This window comes from Malaya genurostris, chromosome 2 (assembly GCF_030247185.1).
Source record: "Malaya genurostris strain Urasoe2022 chromosome 2, Malgen_1.1, whole genome shotgun sequence".
NCBI classification, from domain to species: domain Eukaryota; kingdom Metazoa; phylum Arthropoda; class Insecta; order Diptera; family Culicidae; genus Malaya; species Malaya genurostris.
This window is the reverse complement of record NC_080571.1, coordinates 126,613,466-126,631,888: the sequence shown is the minus strand read 5'-3', so window position 1 is coordinate 126,631,888 and position 18,423 is coordinate 126,613,466. Positions and strand designations below refer to the sequence as shown.

Sequence of the window (18,423 nt, the reverse complement as noted above, 5' to 3'; positions counted from 1 at the left end):
TCTTTGTCATACAGCGCTCAAAACTCCTACTGCTGGAATAGGGAGAAAAATCGTTTACACAAAAATTTCGATATCTCCGTTAAAAATTGACGGATTTTAACAATCTATGGCTTGTTGGATAGCTATTATCGTGCGGAATCTAAGTTTGAAAACATATTCTGTTTTCAAGGTCAATTGTGACAGATACTGTCAAAAAAAATGAAAATTTTGACATAAAACTTCGTATAACTCAAAAAGTAAACATCCCATCTCAAAACCATTCAATAGCTATTTTTCAAACTTATAAAACCGATACACTGAAGAAGGATGTAAGTAACATTCCGAAATACGCGTATCTGTATTGTAACGTTTGTTATGCTTCATTAAAGTATAGTGACTTTGTGAAAGTGTAATAACGTGACAGTGAAATAGTGGAATTAAATGGTACAAAAATAGTGCAGCTGTTTTTCATTCAATAGCGTTTTGGGTGACGGGGAGACCTTTCATTTGCGACTAGTTTGATCAAAAACGGTCCTGCCATCTCTGAGATCTCGACCTCTTAGTTGACAACACACATACAGACACACACACACATACACACACACGGACATTTGCTCAGTTCGTCGAGCTAAATCGATTGGTATATGTCATTCGGTCCTCCGGGCCTCGGAAAACTTTTCTAAAGTTTAGTTTTACGGTTTCCATCACAATCAGAGCATGATAATTTATCTGAGAGTTCATTGAACAGGCGTGCTTGCAAGCCAATTACTAAAATTTAAACAGCGTATGTCCATATGACAATTTGTTGTACCATGGGCGAAGCCCTGGCAATGACGATATTGTGGTTGGTTCGTTGTGTCATCATGCTTTTTATTATTTTCCCACTGAACTGAGATTTTTTCTTTAACTTCCGAAAGGAAAGAAGAAAGCTCTGTACAATATACTTCGAAAAACCAGGCATAGATTGTTTTTGGTTTTCCAAGTTGGTTGTTCCTTATTGATTTATTTTCCTTATTGATTCATTTTCAATCATATGTATGTATACTACAAAATATACGGTGCGTGTAACCAAAACCTCCAGATGGCTAGAAAAAGGCTTTATGCTTGTCCTATATGCACTTGTGACAATGAATATTTCCTATTTATACATCGGGATGCCCGAAAAGTACTTCAATTCTCAGTTAGCGAGCCAATTATAATGTTCTTTTTTCGATATGGGATACCTGTTTAAAGCTTGAATTGAAGGAATTTAAAGAAAAACAATTGAATTGAAGGAAATTAACGTGAAAAACCGGGAAATTGAAATCGGCATTTCACTTACCACCCTGCTATAGTCCTGGGGTGTCCTTTGCTGTATTAAGCATACATTTCCACATAACTCGGTCCATTGTTGCTTGTCAGCAGCCATTCAAGACACGAATACTTTGTAGATCACCCTCCACTTGATCGATCCACCTAGCGGAATTAAATTCAAGAACCATTTTCACTCGATTAGATTCTAATGACATGCTTAGCCCATCGTAGCCGTCCGATTTAAGTTGTCCGTACGATGGTTGGTTTTCCTAGCAGCTGTGGCAATTCGTGATTCATACGCCGTCTCCACGTTCTATCCTCCATCAGCACCATAGATTGTCCGCAGCACCTTTCTTTCGAAAACACGCGTAAGGACGCGTTGACCCTCTGCCAACATAGTGCAGGTATCGAGGTCGTAGAGAACAACCGGTCTAACGAGCGTTTTGTAGATGGACAATTTCGTGCGGTGGCGAACTTTACTCGATCGAAGTGTTTTTATTAGTTCAAAATACGCACGATTTTCGGCCAAAATACGCCTCTGAAGGCTTGTCTGAATGTCTTTACTGGTATCGTTATCGGCGGTTACCGGTGATCCCAAATAAACGAACTCGTCAACCACCTCGATATCGTCACTCTTTATCAACGTTCGTGGTGGGTTGCGTATTGTTCCTTCTCCAGAGCCTCTTCCTCTCATGTTTTTTGGTGACGCATTCATGGCCTCTCCGATACGCCTGATTTCGGCTTTCAGTGCGGTAAATGTCAACATCGTCAGCGAAACTGACGATCACCTTGCCGTAGCCCTCTCCGAGATTCGTAGGTACACGAGCGCTTTGACCAATCGCGTCAGTTTATTCGGAATCCCGCATTCGTGCATAATCTGCCATAGCTGTTCTCGATCCATTGTGTCGTATGTTTCTTTGAACTCAATGAATAGATGAAGCGTTGGTGCGTTGTATTCACGACACTTCTGGAGTACTTGTCTTATTGCGAAAATGTGGTCCGTAATGGTGCGGGCTCCAGTAAGTCCCGTTTGATACGGCCCTACGAGTTCTTTAGCCAGAGGCGGCAAGGCAAGGAGAGAGGTTAGAGCAAATAAAAATAAACCAAGTAAAAATCACAAACATTTTCCCTACTATTCCAGTAAAAACTAATATTCGAAAGTGGTAAAGTATAGCACATTTCACATTGAAGTAAATTAGTTTAAAAATTTTATTAACTTAGTAAAGAAATATGAAGGACTACGGAGACGAACTACGGGTATAACAGAAAAAAGTGTTATATCATAAGATATTTATAGCAAATTTTCTAATATTTATTTCTGCTGCCAAAATATTGGGAGGGGGCATGGCCCCTCCAATACATTTTTTAGAGGGGCAACGGCTGTAGCACAAATATCTATTCCAACATGCTCTCATTGGCTACAATCGCAGAACAATATTCAATTAAAGTCGTTCTATTGATCTAATGACTCACGATGTATGAATTACGAATCTAAGAAGACTTTAACTTTAAGTGATTTTATTCATTAAACCTTAATATTTTCACATTGATTTAATTCAACCCCTAAATGCACACTGCTGCCTTTGCATCATGTATCATATGCAAAAACCTTGATTTTAAGAATTTTGAGTAAAATAGCCTTAATAAATTGAAACAAATCGCATTATGCCTTCAATTTGTTCCTTGAAACAAACCATGTTATTTGCAGCTTACAACCAGCGCAGTTTTTCGAAAAATGGCAGATTGGTACGTTGCGAAACGGCAGCATTATGAGTTTGATCGTAAATTACGGGTTTTAAATAATTTCAAAATGAATGCACCTGTTATTTCCTTTCTCATAAAGAAATACTATGCAATCACTGTGAAAACCTACTTTTCAACCGAGACTCGGGTTGAGTGTCATATACCTTTCGATTCAGCTCGATGAACTGAGAAAATTTCTCGAAGATGGGTAAACCGATTTTCACAAACTTTGATTCAAGTAAAAAGTCATACTTTCCTACAGAACGGGATACGACATCGCTTCCACGGAAAAACAATTAATTTCGAGGGCATGTTTCTATACATGGCGATGCAAAAACAAATGAAGTCCTGTGAACTAGTCCTATAATTCTTACAGTGTGTTGAGAGAAATTCATTCCTGAACTTGAAGACAGCTCGAATGAGTGAATGTATGCTGAAATAGCTTAAGACTATATCGTGAACAATCATATGGTAAACTAGAACTCCACAGTTTATCGGATTGGAAGAGGATCTCGTACAATCAGTGAATTACGATTGAAATACACGGAACGATGGTTCAGAGTATAATGCGCTGGTTTCGCAAACCGGTAGTATTATGTCCCTAGACCTAGTTCTGAGAGGATTCTCATTATCTGTAGGATCGTAGCACTAGTTATACAGTTTTCTTGTACACATATGAATCGGCTGTGTGGTCTGTTGAAACAGAAAATCAATGTAAATTTACAAAATATTTTAGTTTATGCTAAATCTTTTCAAATCAGGGTTCTGAAAGATGATTTTTCCCTGTAAACCGTCACAATAACTTACTAATATGATGATTTTTATATATGATTTCTCAAACATATTCACATTTTGTTTTTGTCCTCGAAAACATTAGAATGAAAATCCGATCACTGGTCTTGTGCGATGCACCATTGATTCACCTCCGAGATAGAAATTTACGGTAGTCCCATTGTTAATCGCATTTAGTTTGCATTTTTATACCACTTTCTATTTGCGTCGTTGTCTGCTCACATCATCATCCATTTGCGAAAAATGTTAGCTGCTGTAGTGCGACGCACCGCAGCTACCGCTGCATTGCTACTGGGGGAGATTAACTGGTTTCTGAGAGAGTGAGAATCCAGTGAAACTGTTGTTTGCTCTGTTGGCTTTTCAACAGCATCGAGAATGGTGGCGGTTCTGCCTATACCTGACAATAGGAGCATAGAATGAACATGAAATAATCTGCCCATGCAACAAATGTTTGTTCCATTAGAAAGTTAGTGAATACTATGCAAAGATTTCTTTTTGAAGTGGTGTATTAAACGTGTCATTCACAAACAATAATTTAACAAATTAAACCAAATAAATGGAGTCTTAAAATAAGTCTCGTGCATGAGTGTCAGTTGTATATTGGAAAGATTGTTCTGCATTGTATGTATTGTATGAGTAATATAAATATTACCTTGCCAACATACTTACAAGGCTACAAACAGAGAACTACTGAAATTGCATTCATATTTTCACTCATACTCCTATTCGGTTTTCCGAGTACATACAAATACTTTCTCATTATTTTAATTTTTGGTTCTAGCCTTATTTAGAAGAGATAGAACAAAACAATACTTACTAACAACGAAGAGACAGCGTGGCATGACATTCAATATTTTTTGTTATATTCAATAACAATACTGATGGATCGAAGACTTAATAGTCAAGGGTTCTTGGTGTGTTTTAATTTGTGGTTATGAAAATACAGGCAATCATACACAATTGAATTGTTTTGTACTCCTAGTAGTTCACCTATAAACATAACGGATCTATTTACGATTTTTGAGGAATTAGCTAATATTTACTCATACTTTTGTAAAAGTAAACTATTCAATCTGCAAATGTTTTCATTCACCACCCAGTAATTTCGGAACCGGAAATAAGAATTAAATATTGCCCAAGTGGCTTTCATTTGAGTTTAAGTTGTTTAAACCGGTTCAGCAATCACGAAGAAAGTGAGTGCAAATTTTCGCACATTTTCCATTGTCATTCCAAAACCGGAAGAACGATATTTAAAACACCTGTTTTCATCCACCTAGTGGTGTGATAATCCCTTTCTCATATGACTCATAAATATCAATCAATTCGTCAAAAAGCTTTTTATTGTTTCTTGAATAAAACCAAGAAAGTTTATTTGGGCACAAAATTGTATAACCTTTCAATTTGTAAACATTGTTAAGCCAAATTTAGATTTTTTTCATTTTTCGCGTCGTTCTTAAAGGATGATTTTAAGCTCTCATAATCGAATCTGGAAGAAATGTATTATTTCTGTACATGACCATTTTCCCTTTCGGTTGAATGTAAGTTTACGAAAATCGACTAAACCATCTCTGAGAAATTGGAGTGAGCTCTGTTTCAGGAATAAGAAACTACTATTTCCGGTATTTTCAGAACTGGAAACTGAGGACCGCTGTAACTGAAGAGAAAATTTAAAGAATTTACAAACAAGATCGACAAACTAGAGAAATTTTTGAACAAATCTTAAGGAAATTGCAGCTCTTTACATGGTTATTTATAAAAAAAAACATCCCTGAAATCTAAACTTTCTCGGAATTTCGAAATTCAGCAATTTTGTATGGCATTTTGATAACTGTTATTTATATCTAAATTGGTGAAAATCGGTTTAGTCATCTCTGAGAAAAGTTAGTGCAAAAATTTTAATTTTGTTTTGTGCATATCGCCCTGTAATTACAGATCCGGATATAGAATTCAAACAAAATACAAGTTCTTGTGGTTCCATACAAAATTCCTGAATTTTGTTTGGATTCGTCTTTCGGAATTATGGGGTAAAATGTGCAAGAAAAATAAAAAAAAGTATGTAATAACTATTCTCGGAGATGGCTGAACCGATTTTTACAAACTTGGATTCAAATCAATGGTCTTGCGATCTTCCGACTTTAGGTTATGGATCTATGGGATAAAATGTGCAAAACATTTTGAAAACAATTGCACCAACTTTTCTTGCAGAAGGTTGAATCTATTTTCACAATCTTAGATTCAAATGAAAGGTCTTGTGGTTCTATGAAAAATTCCTGAATTTTGTTTGGATCCAACTACCGGTTCCGGAATTATGGGGTAAAATGTGCAAAAGTAGAAACATATGTGCACATTTTTTTTCGGAGATGGCTGAACCTATTTTCACAATCGTAGATTCAAGTCTTGTGGTCTCATACAAAATTTCTGAATAGTTTTTGGATCCGACCTCCGGTTTCAGAATTGTGGGCTAAAATGCACTAAAAAATATGAAAATAAGTGCATCAACTTTTCTTGCAGAAGGCTGAATCGTTTTTCACAATCTTAGACTCAAATGAAAGGTCTTGTGATTCTATACAAAATTCCTGAATTTTGTTTGGATCTAATTACTGGTGCCGGAATTATGGGGTCAAATGCGCAAAAGAAGAAAAAATGTGCCCATTTTTTTTCTTGGAGATTACTTGACCGATTTTCACAATTTTAGATTGAAGTAAAAGGTTTTTTGGTCTCATACAAAATTCTTGAATATTTTTTGGATCCGACTTCCGGTTTCAGAATTATTGGGTAAAATGCACAAAAAATATGGAAATTAGTGCAACAACTTTTCTAGGAGATGGATGACCCGACTTTCACAAACTGAAAAGTTCAAATGAAAGTCAATCTTTTTTGCTCACCAAATCCAAAGAAATGAGGTTTAGGAAACTTTTATATTTTTGCTCATGGGGCTGGCAAATTAAGTTTTGAACCGGGTGTCTCTTACCTTTGTTGTCTTCCATATCGATTCTTTTGTGCTTCACCAAAAGCTCTCCAAACTTTTGAGAGTCTTTTTCTGTTCGAATAGCTCACCTGTCCATGGGACTTTTTTTGTTTCGATTGTAGAGGTTTTAACCGTGTTGTCATTTGCCTCTTGTGCCAGAAAAAATGGCTGGCTGCGTGATAGGCATCGACTTATCCTGTATCCGTCCCCATCATCAGAACTTGTTTTCAATAGTCTACCGGCATACCAGCGATTTCTCTGACGTGGGCCTAAACAAAGACTTGGTGATTTCTCATTATGAAAATTTCAGATTTATTGTAGCCAATCATTTAGGTGAAATGCTATCCCAAAATTTGAACGAAAATTTAGCTGCAAGATTTGAACGAACTCTTTATTATTTTGTCCAGTACTGTATATTACTGTTCAATACTGTATTGATTGAAAATAGTTTATTGATTTTATAAGCATCCATTGAAATTTTTGTGCAGATCATCAAAATAAGTATTATGTTACACGATCACATTCATGTTACATAATTTTAAATTCCCGGAATTTTCGCTGCTATAGAATTACATTACATACATTCATACACATCAACCAACAAACAATGAGAAACGTTATCAGGATTCTCCTTATCATTGAAAACTGATAAGCCACTATTATTCCATAGCCCTACCGTACCAATCTCATTTCTTTTGCCAAGTTTTACATTGTTTTTGTAACAATTCCTCGAATTGTCGCCACTCCTCAAAATTATAGAATTGTCAAATCTGGTAAATTCAGGATCAGTGATCTAGGATGAAATGACGTTACAATTTCAACGCACCTGATGAATCAATCAGTTTTAGTATGATTGATGTTGCAACACGACAACAAAACAGTGAGAGCAAAAGAAAACCTGCTGCTCAAAGGAGCGGAAAATTTCATACTCATCGCAACCTCCCCTCCATTATCATTGACAGCGAGTGGAACGAAGGGAACAAGAAACCAGACTTATTGATTGTGTACAGATCAGCTCACAGGGTTAATCTCAAGCAAGTGGAATTTCATAACAAAGCCCCCCTATCAAGTATATCAACGTTTTACCATTCTCTAGTGGAAATGATTTGATCAAATTATTTTTACACAACGTAGAGCTGCATTCGTCGTTTGACTTCAATCAGAAAATCAAAATTGCAATTTTATTAAGTCACTAGCATGCAACACGGTATGCACTAAAGATCAAAGGTTTGTTCTCTGAAGACCAACGAAAGCTAGAATTAGTCTGAAACGTAGACCGTAAATTGGAAACATGTGTGTGTTATTACACGGCGAATCTGTCCCCAACAAACTTTTAACAGCGGCAATGATTTAACGACAAAGCAAAAAAAATTTTGTATACCGTGTTCGAGATGGGTTAGTGCTAGCATAGTTATACCAATAGTAATCTCTTTTGTTGAATCACCGCATATTTTGCTGATTTTTTGGCTTACAATGAATGAAGTTTCAACGTTATCCGGCGCTGAAAAAGTAGTATAGTAGCAAACGGAGCTGCGGGTTCAAGTACAGTCTCCATAGTAATTTTGTTGCAAGTTTTCGTTTCTACCATTCATCTGCAAATGATTTGTTTTAGTCTTGTTAAGAAATAGTATCGCCTTGGGTTAGCTTTCAATTTGATCAGTATCTAACGAGGAAAAACTATTGAAATTTTTTTTCGTTAGGTTCTGGGAAATGTTGGTCTAACTTCTAAGGAAGTCGGTCTTACTCTAAGCGGATGGTGGTTTTACCCGCACTTGTTGAAGCATCTCAATTTTAAACAAGTTTTTTTAAACACGTAATTCTAGATCTTTGCTATTAAAAAATAACCCAAATGCTTAGGGTGGCGGGCTTACTATCACTTCCTCTGCTATTCGATGCGGTTGATTTCAATGATATAAAATCATTTTTGCATCTCCTAGAATAATCGACAGATATGAGCTTGTTCTCCCGTGCCGGAAGACATGTAACAACTTAACGTGAGTTTTGATACCTTAATGTGATTCCGAATGTTGTAAAAAAATTATTCTATATTTCAAACAAACATTAAATACTGCTGATAATTCCATTTTAATTGTGGTGACCATGGTTCAAGGTTCTGAAGAGCCTGATATAGACAAATATAACTAAATCCTCATAGACATTCCAACAATTAAAAGTAGTTCTGCATTGCTTGCGTACGCCATTTGCAGTTTGAAATTTTGGAATGTCCAAAAACTACAACCCATTATAAAGAAGTATCGTTTTTGGATCAATTTCAATTTCGATTTAACATGCATGTTTCACAAAGCCCAAAAGTTCAGTGCTTAATTGCATTCAGAGACATTTTTAATTTTTTTCCGTTTCGATTATACAGGTTTTTAAATTAAGGTCATTCGCCTCTTCAAGCCAGGAAAACTTTCTAAACCTATGTAAGTATACGGTTGAGAATCGAACCCAGGTGGGTTGCGTGAAAAGCATGGACTTACACATCACGCTCCACCCGTCTCCTGGTACATTTTTAATTGCGGCTCATGCGTTTTTCATTTACGCTCTCTCGTCCATTGGTTCGGCGAAGCTGTTGTTGACAGAATACATCGAGAAGTTTTTCTGACTCATTGCTGTTATTTTTCCAGACATTAGGTCCATTGGTAGTAGGAGCTGGCTTTTTTTGTACAATAGTGATTGGTTATAGTTTTATTGAAAAGGATGTTTTATTGTTGAGATGTTCGTTCTCAGAAGTACCGAAGTTGTTTGAAAAGTAACAGACTGTAGATTTTTTCTGCATTCAGGTGCAAATGTTTGTTTTTCACAGGGCTTATCCGAATAAACAGCTCCATGACAATGTTGACATGTAACCAGCTGTATGTCTTTGGTGACTAGCAATTTACATGGAAGCTTTCCCAGGTAGATGTAAATAGCATAAGAAGATCCATGTAACAGCAAATTGTACCATCATATCTGGAATTGTTATTTGTATATTGCCATAGCAATACTCGATATTTTTTGATATTTCATCGAAGAATGTAATAACTGTTTAACTTTCAATATAAGTTATTGTATCTCATTTTGTTATTGATGAAATATTTCAATTGAATTGAGTACAACTGAGCTAATAGTTCCATCTTCGAATGAAAAACAACTTAGTAAACTGCCTCAGAATTAGATATGAGAAATGTTTCTAGAAATATTTTACTCTTGGTTTGGTATTACAATGACAGAATGATCTATATTGTTGTTATTCTCTCATGAAAATTTGGTTATTATTTTTGATGTTGTAACTATTATTTCAAAAAAATAATGTTAAGTTTTACCATTGAGCTTTTTGGTTTTAATAATAAAGTTTGCTATTGGTTTGCAATTTACTGACAGTTTAGTTGTGTACTAACCCAAAGTTACATAAGAGGGTATGGCTTTCTTTAAACGCATCCGTAATAAATGTACGTCATTCAGGATGCCGGGGAAAAAAATCGTCCATATTTCTTTTTCGATTGATAGAATCACTTCTTACGGCAGCATGGTTTTTAGAATCGTTAGTGACTAAGGAAACATTTTGCACACGTACTTTTATAGCAACTGCTATTTTGTACTTTATGTTTTTAAGTACAGTCGGTGTTGAACAGTCGTTCGCACCGCACGCGTATAGCTCATGGCTCCTGGAAATTTTTTCTGGCTACCGAAAGTTTCATTGATTCAAGGCTTCAGCCTTTTTCAAGGGTACCTGAATCACTAAAAGTCTTTTAAAAGACTAACAATTAGTCAGCCATTCTCAAGGCTATACAAAGAGTGATATAATATATACAAAGAGTGATATTCTTTTTCAAGACTAAGAAATTAATCAGCCTTTTTTATTAAGGCTAGCTATTCAAAGAACTATTCTTCGAACTAATCAGTCTTTATTAAGACTACCACAAAATCAGTCCTAATCAAGACTTTTCCAAACTAGGAGTCTAATCGAAGACTAATTTAGCCTAGTTTATTTAATTTCAAATTTCATTCAAATTTCATTCATTTCAAAAATGCCTGCGTCTAACCGGAAAGGCAACAAGCCTAAGGCTAAAAATAATTCAATACGGAATAAATCACAATCCGTTATTCAACATTTGTCTAATAATATTCACGATCTTATAGAATCTGAATGTAAAAATAAAAGACAACGTTCTGGGAAGAAACAACAATCTATGCCACCAGTGACGGTGATGATTCCCGACTTCAAAGCATTCCGTACTGAGCTTTCTACTTTTCTCCCGGAAGTAAAAGTCTCATTTTAAATCGGCCGAAGAAGAGAATGTCGAGTCTTGGTTGATGGATTGGAAGATTATAAACGTCTTATGCGATATTTGTCCCAGAAACTTCATAAATTTTATTCATATGATATAAAATCAGACAGACCCTTCAAGGCTGTCTTGAAAGGCTTATCAAATGATCAAAGTACTGATTAGCTTTGCCTCTTTCCAAGTAATACTTGTGATGTGATGTGAAGTGAAGCCACCATCAGTTCAAGGACTTGCCAGTGGATGCGGGTAGACTTACAGTAGCTCCGATATGACTCATCCATTCACCTTCTTACTATAGCTGTTACCGAAAAGTGAACAAAAAGGGTTGGGCGGATATGTAAGTAGAGTCACTTACTCGTATTCCGCGGGAATAAAAGATGCTCTTCCAACCATAATATCCAGTGTATGGATGAAGCATATCGCTATACATGCTTGAACCCGCCTGATGGTTTGTTTGAGAAGGGCACGTCAGACTCATTTGAACCTTCAGAAGGAAACAAGTTTCCTTCAAGTGACTTGGGCTGGCTACCCACAATCCCTCGTCCAGTCATCAATTCGTCCGATGCCCTGATGCTCCCTCCCCTTTACGTCCCCGTGATAAATGTTTTAAAATGATAAATACAATGAAACATAGTGTAATGAAATTAATATAACATAAAATGATAGATGATGGATTACATAATAATATAATATAACATAATATAATATAATATATTTTAATTTAATACAATATAATACAATGTCATACAATATAATATAATATATTATAAAACATGATATAAAATAACAATTAATGTAGAGTGTCAGGTATGCTCTTCTATCTTCGTAATACTTCAGGAAGTAGAATATTTCTCTTCTAATAACAATGATAATATCCACATCTATAAAAATAATATATGTTTTTATTATGATTGACAAATTAATAATAATAACAATAAATATAATAATGAAAATAATTAAAAAAAAACAATATAATATAGTACAATGAGATATATAATAATTAATAGAATGAATAAAATGATATGTTGCGATATGCTATGATATTATATTACTTGAATTTATATGTCATTTCTCATCCTCTCATTCTGCCATCAACGCATTCCATCGACCAATTGTCACCACAGACACACGTGTAAGCATGAAACAGGAACCAGTGAGGACCAAGCTCACCTTGTGACGATCTTGATATTTAGTTAAAAGATTACTTTAAAAATGATAACTTATAAGGAAAACAAATTTATATTTTGCGCAGAGGTACGTAGTACTACTCATAATAAACCCTATAATATAATATAATACAATATAATATGATATAATGCAATAAAAGACAAAAAATCATGTAAGACGATAATATATGAAATAATATGCTATGATACAATATAACAGTTAATGTGGCAGTGTAAGTTACGCTCTTCTAATAATAATAATAATAATAATAATAATAATAATAATACATGATGTAATAAACAACAGAATCATATGTTGTAATATACTATGATAAACATTGTACTTTAGGATGGGCTTTAACTTATGAGTCAATTCGCACCCTCTCATTCTGCAACTAACGCAGAAGGCGATAGCACCCAGTCGACGCCGTTCTATTGACCAAATGTCATCATAGACACACGGGGAGGCATGAGATAGGAACTTGTGAGGACTTAGTTATCTCACCATTTGACGACCTGCCTCTTTCCAAGTAATACTTATGAAAAAAGTGCGAATGGTACTTCTAAACCACGCTCTGGAATTTCCCATGAACTTTACTTAATACACTTCAATCGAAGTGATGTAAACAAATTGAAAACTTTAGAAAAAGTACATTTCATTTCCCACAATAAAATTCATTGGAAACATTATAAACGGCATAATTGTATTGCAAACGCAATGTCGTCGTTGCCAAGGCTTCGGCCATGGAACCAAAAATTGTCATATACGGTGTTTGAATTGTGGTAAATCTCATTCGAAAGACGTTTGTCCAATGAGTGGAACCATTGATCAATTTTCATGTTCAAATTGCGATGGAAATCATAAATCCAATTATTTGGAAAAATTTTAAACGCTCGTTCGCTTAGACTTAGAGTCAAATCAACGACCTTAAATTTACAGAATATACCTGAAAATCAAAAAACCGTTACAAATGCCACGCTTAATTCTTCTAAGGCACTAATTTCTTCGAATTTAAAACAAAAATCAGGACGCCTTCCAATTCGTCTTCTAACGAAAACAATTTATTGACAGATAGATCGATCATCATCTTCTTTTAATGACAGTTACGCTTTTGTAACAGGTAGACAAATACATCTTAATTCTTCTAATGTAAATAATCAAAACACAGAAACGCCTTCCAGTTCATTTTCTAACAAACACAGTTTATTAATAGGTAGATCGGTCAAATCATCTTCTTCTAATGGCAGTTACACTAGTGTAACAGGTAGAAATCTACCTACCAATATGCCTTCAATGCCATTCGCTTCTTTAAACGAAGTCGATTTAGCCGATATAACGGAAAATAAAATGATCTACCTACAAGATAAACTTTTTCAAATGATCATCCGAATGAATTCAACTTCATCTTTTTTTGAAGCATTTCAAATCGGATGGCAATTTGCAAATAATATTATAATGAATTTAAAATTTAACAGTGATGTTAAATAATTATTTGAATATTCTAAATTGGAATGCTCGATCTTTAAAATCGAGTGAAGATGAATTTTATAATTTCTCAAAGTTCACAAAATTCATATTGCCATTGTGACAGAAACTTTTCCTAAATCGAATGTCAAATTGAAAAGCAATCCACATTATGTGGTTCATCGATTTGACAGGTTTACTGGAATGGGTGGTGGAATTGCCATTTTTGTCCAACGGCAAATTAAACATCGAATTTTACCTTCTTTCAATACTAAAGTTATTGAAAGTTTGGGAATCGAAGTTGAAACCATTCATAGAATTTATTTCATCGCTGGAGCATATTTGCCATTCCAATGCACCGGTGAACAATTAAATATCTTTAAGGCCATCGTCCAAGTACCATGCGCGCGGGTGGTTTTAGGAAATTTTCGATGGCAATTTCGAAAAATTTGACAAAACCAAAAACATACAGACCTTTGAAATACATTTATCAATCTACAGGGTGAAAATGGCTGGAAAATCCGGAGGATTTTCCGAGTCTTATCAAAAATAGCTCTGAAAAATGAGTGTTTTTGTGATTTTTCACAATTATCTGGAAAAATAAAGCGATGACATGAACTTTTTTTTTTCAAATAAACTTTATTATGGATACACAGATTACATTCGGACACATTTTTGGAAAACCTTTTCACGCTTTTCTTAGAAAATCCACGAATTTCAAAAATTTCCACGAAATCGGTTATATGAAATTCGTTGATTTTCCATGAAAAGCGTAAAAAGGTTTTCCAAAAATGTTTTTTTTGAAAAAATAATTTCATTCCTTCGAATTATTTTTTCAAGTAATTGTGAAAAATTACAAAAAAAGCTCATTTTTTCAGCGCTATTTTTGATAAGACTCGTAAAATCCTCCGAATTTTCCAGTCATTTTCACCCTGTAGATAGATAAAAGTATTTCAAAGGTCTGTATGTTTTTGGTTTTGTCAAATTTTTCGAAATTGCCATCGAAAATTTCCTAAAACCACCCGCGCGCATGGTACTTGGACGATGGCCTTAAAGGCGATTTGCAAAAACTAACAAGGTATCGACCGAAATTTTTCGTGATAGGGGACTTAAATGCTAAGCATGTCCAGTGGAATTGTAGGCAAAATAACAGTAATGGTAAAATACTTCATAATCAACTCTCACCTGGTTACTTCATCCCAGTAATCCGACTTGTTTCTCTTCCGTGAAAAACCCGTCTACAATTGATCTGGTTCTAACAGATCAAAGTCACATTTGTAGTGAGCCGATTACACATGCTGACTTTGACTCAGATCATCTTCCTGTAACATTCAGACTTTCCAACGAAGCTATAATTAATCCAATTAGTTCTATATTCAACTATCATAGAGCTAATTGGTTGGATTACAGATCTCACATTGAAATCATGTGGATCATGAAACTATTTTAGAAAATTCTGCGGACATCGACACAGCAATTGATAATTTGAATCATTACATTATCGAAGCTAGAAATCTTTCAGTTCCCAAAGCTCAAACTAAATTAAATTCTCCTATCATCGATGGCAATCTTCAACTGCTCATTCGGTTGAAGAATGTTCATCGACGACAATATCAACGTTCTCGTGATCCTGCTATGAAAAACATAGTTAAGGATTTACAAAAAGAAATTAAATATAGATTTATATCTTGTTGAGAATGATGTCTCATATAAATAAGAATTCAATTTTTTTACCAGAGCAGTTTGAATTTCGTCATGAACATTCAACTACTCATCAACTTGTCAGAGTAACTAACATGATAAAAGCAAATAAATCTTCTGGGTTATCCACTGGAGTTGCTCTTTTAAACATAGAAAAAGCATTCGACAGTGTTTGGCACAAAGGTTTAATAGCAAAAATGTCTGATTTCCAGTTTCCTATTTATTTGATCAAAATGATTTAAAATTATTTAATTGATCGTACTCTTCAGGTTAGCTATCAGAATTGCTACCCGTACGAGCCGGTGTTCCGCATTGTTCGAGCGTAGCTCCAATCTTGTATAACATTTTCACTTCTGATCTTCCAAATCTACCCGTTGGTTGTCAGAAATCGCTATTCTGTGACGACACAAGTCTGTTAGTCACAGGTAAAAATCTGTGATCTGCAGTCTAGGCGACTTTTATTATTTTCAGTGATTACCTGAGGTTTTATTATTTTCAGTGATTATCTGTTAAAATGGAAAATTGAACCAAATGCAGCAAAAACGCAATTAATTATCTTTCCTCATAAACCAAGAGCTTTTTTCTTAAACCAAACAATAATCACATTCTCAAATTGAATGGCTTGGAATTGACATGGTCTGATCAAGCTAAATACTTTCGTTTAACGTATGACAAAAAAAAAACTCACTTTCAAGGATCACATTGAAGGAATCCAGGCAAAGTGTAATAAATATATTAAATGTTTATATCCTCTTATAAACAGAACTTCTACGCTCTGTCAAAACAAAAACAAATTGTTAATTTATAAACAAATTTTCAGACCAGCCATGCTTTATGCAGTACCAATTTGGTCAAGTTGTTGTTCCACCAGGAAGAAAACGCTGCAAAGGATTCAGAATAAAATTCTGAAAATGATTTTGAAGTGTCCTCCCTGGTTTAGTACAAATGAGTTACACAGACTCACATATATAGAACCATTAGATGTAATGTCACATAATATTATAAGCAAATTCCGACAAAAATCAATGCAATCTTCAATTGAATCGATTCGCTCTCTGTATTAGTTAGTAAGTTAGTATATAAATTCCTTTTCCCCATTACACAATACAAGTAGGTTTAGAATTTTACCTACACAAAAATCTCAGAATTGCGGAAGCAAATGATGTCCTCATGGTATTAACCAAATTATGTATATAATCGGGCGGCAAAGTCACCACTTGTGGCTGAACACCCAATTTAAATCCTAATAATTTAATTTTAACTCATATTCCAATAAATAGTTATCAAAAAAAAAATGTTTTCAAGTTCCTCATTATGCACATTGTTGTTAGCGAATGCTTTGGACTCTTTAAAGTATTGTATGTGTACAACATTATCAGTTCAGTTCAGTTGAAATGAAAGCTCATACTATATATCGAGATCCATAAGCGGCTTTTTCAAAACTTCAAATTATAGTACCGAAGTTCGACTTTACTCTTCTAGAAGTTAACAGCGTTTGTAGTTTTTGCGATAGCACCTACCTTTCTTTCATTTTGAAATCGTCTTGTTGTTCACAATCTTATATTGTTTTCTGCTTCTATCTTCTATTTTGCAATCACAAACAAAGTTATAATATAACTCGAAACGGCTGACAGATGTGCATTTGTGTGCCATTTGTGTGCCACTGCTCGTTTGAATCAACTTAGTAAAGTAATCTAAACTTATAGTATTAATGATGAATTGTATTCCTCAAACGATGATTCTAATTAAAAGAGTGATATCAACAGAGGCGGCTATTAAATTTATGTTTTTGGATGTTCTGAAAACCGAATCAAACGGAAAAATGTTCTGTAAAACTATTCCATGGTTATGTAACTCTTTGAATATGAAGATTTATGTCGTTTTCGCTTGAGAAAACTGAAACTGACCCAGGGTAGTTTCATCAAACACTTTTCACGAAACTGTGTTGATTTCGTACTTAGCAACGAGGGTTTGAGCAAACCTGATATAAAAACCAGGTTCGAAACTGACTCCATTTTCAGTTCGACAACGTAGGAAATATGTTCGAAACTGGATTCAAACAAATGGTTTGACAGCAGTGTAAAACGGGTTAGGTTTGGCATCAAGTGAAAACGACATTAAATTATCGATGACAATTTGAAACCCAACCTCATTCCGGCGAACAACCAGAAGGCTAAATCCGAAGTAAAATAAACGAATAAATATTAACAAACCCAATTATTTTTGAACATATATTTTCAAAATTACAATGGTATAACTTTTATGAGGTTATAAATCAATTTTTGCTAACCCAGATTAAAAAGAAATTGAAACATCCCAATAAATAGCTGTTATCGCAGATAGGATAAAAAGCACAATACTAGCAACAGCAGTTTGCCCGAGGTTAGTGCGAATCAACTCACTGTTTCTGTTGAAATATGCCACAATGACCGCAGGTACCAAAATGTAAACTTATTAAAAGGAATTGGTTTTAATTCAACAATACTAGGCTATGTTAATAGGTTTTTTTTCTACGTCTGATGCTTTAATAGTGTTGCGTAATGAAGGGTTGTTCATAATCTCATGAACAAATAAATCATGCCGCCAACAAACAGGATACAATCAAAGCTTTAGTAGCAATGTTCCACTATGCTTGAATTTATTATCGTTGGGAAACTGTTAATAAGTCAATTAACGCAGGAATGTATTTAAAAATATAGTTTTCGTAAAATTACATATTTTTATACGATGGAGACGCGTGATATATTGTCTATATGACGACTAACAAAAGTAAAAACCCAACACTTCACCACTAATATTAATAACTTTACCTATAAAATTACAATCGTGCTTCTTCCCCCATCAATTATGGCTCACCATTAGTTACTTTTCGTCACCAAAATATCGGTATTATAAGTGTCAAACGACCGTGAATAACCTGTTTGCTCTTTGTCTTCATTATAAACTTTTTTTACGTTTATTTTTTTTTTTCCATCCCACCATGTCCAGCACAAAAAACCGTACCTGTTGAATTAACAAATTGAAAAATGTTATCAAATATTTGCG

General features: G+C 34.6%; 1 protein-coding gene across 4 annotated transcripts in view; it reads left to right on the top strand.

Annotated features, from left to right (window-relative positions):
- The window catches only part of LOC131432836 (titin homolog), a 173,984-nt gene that overhangs the window by 106,226 nt on the left and 49,335 nt on the right, over positions 1-18,423 (top strand). The window lies entirely within an intron of this gene.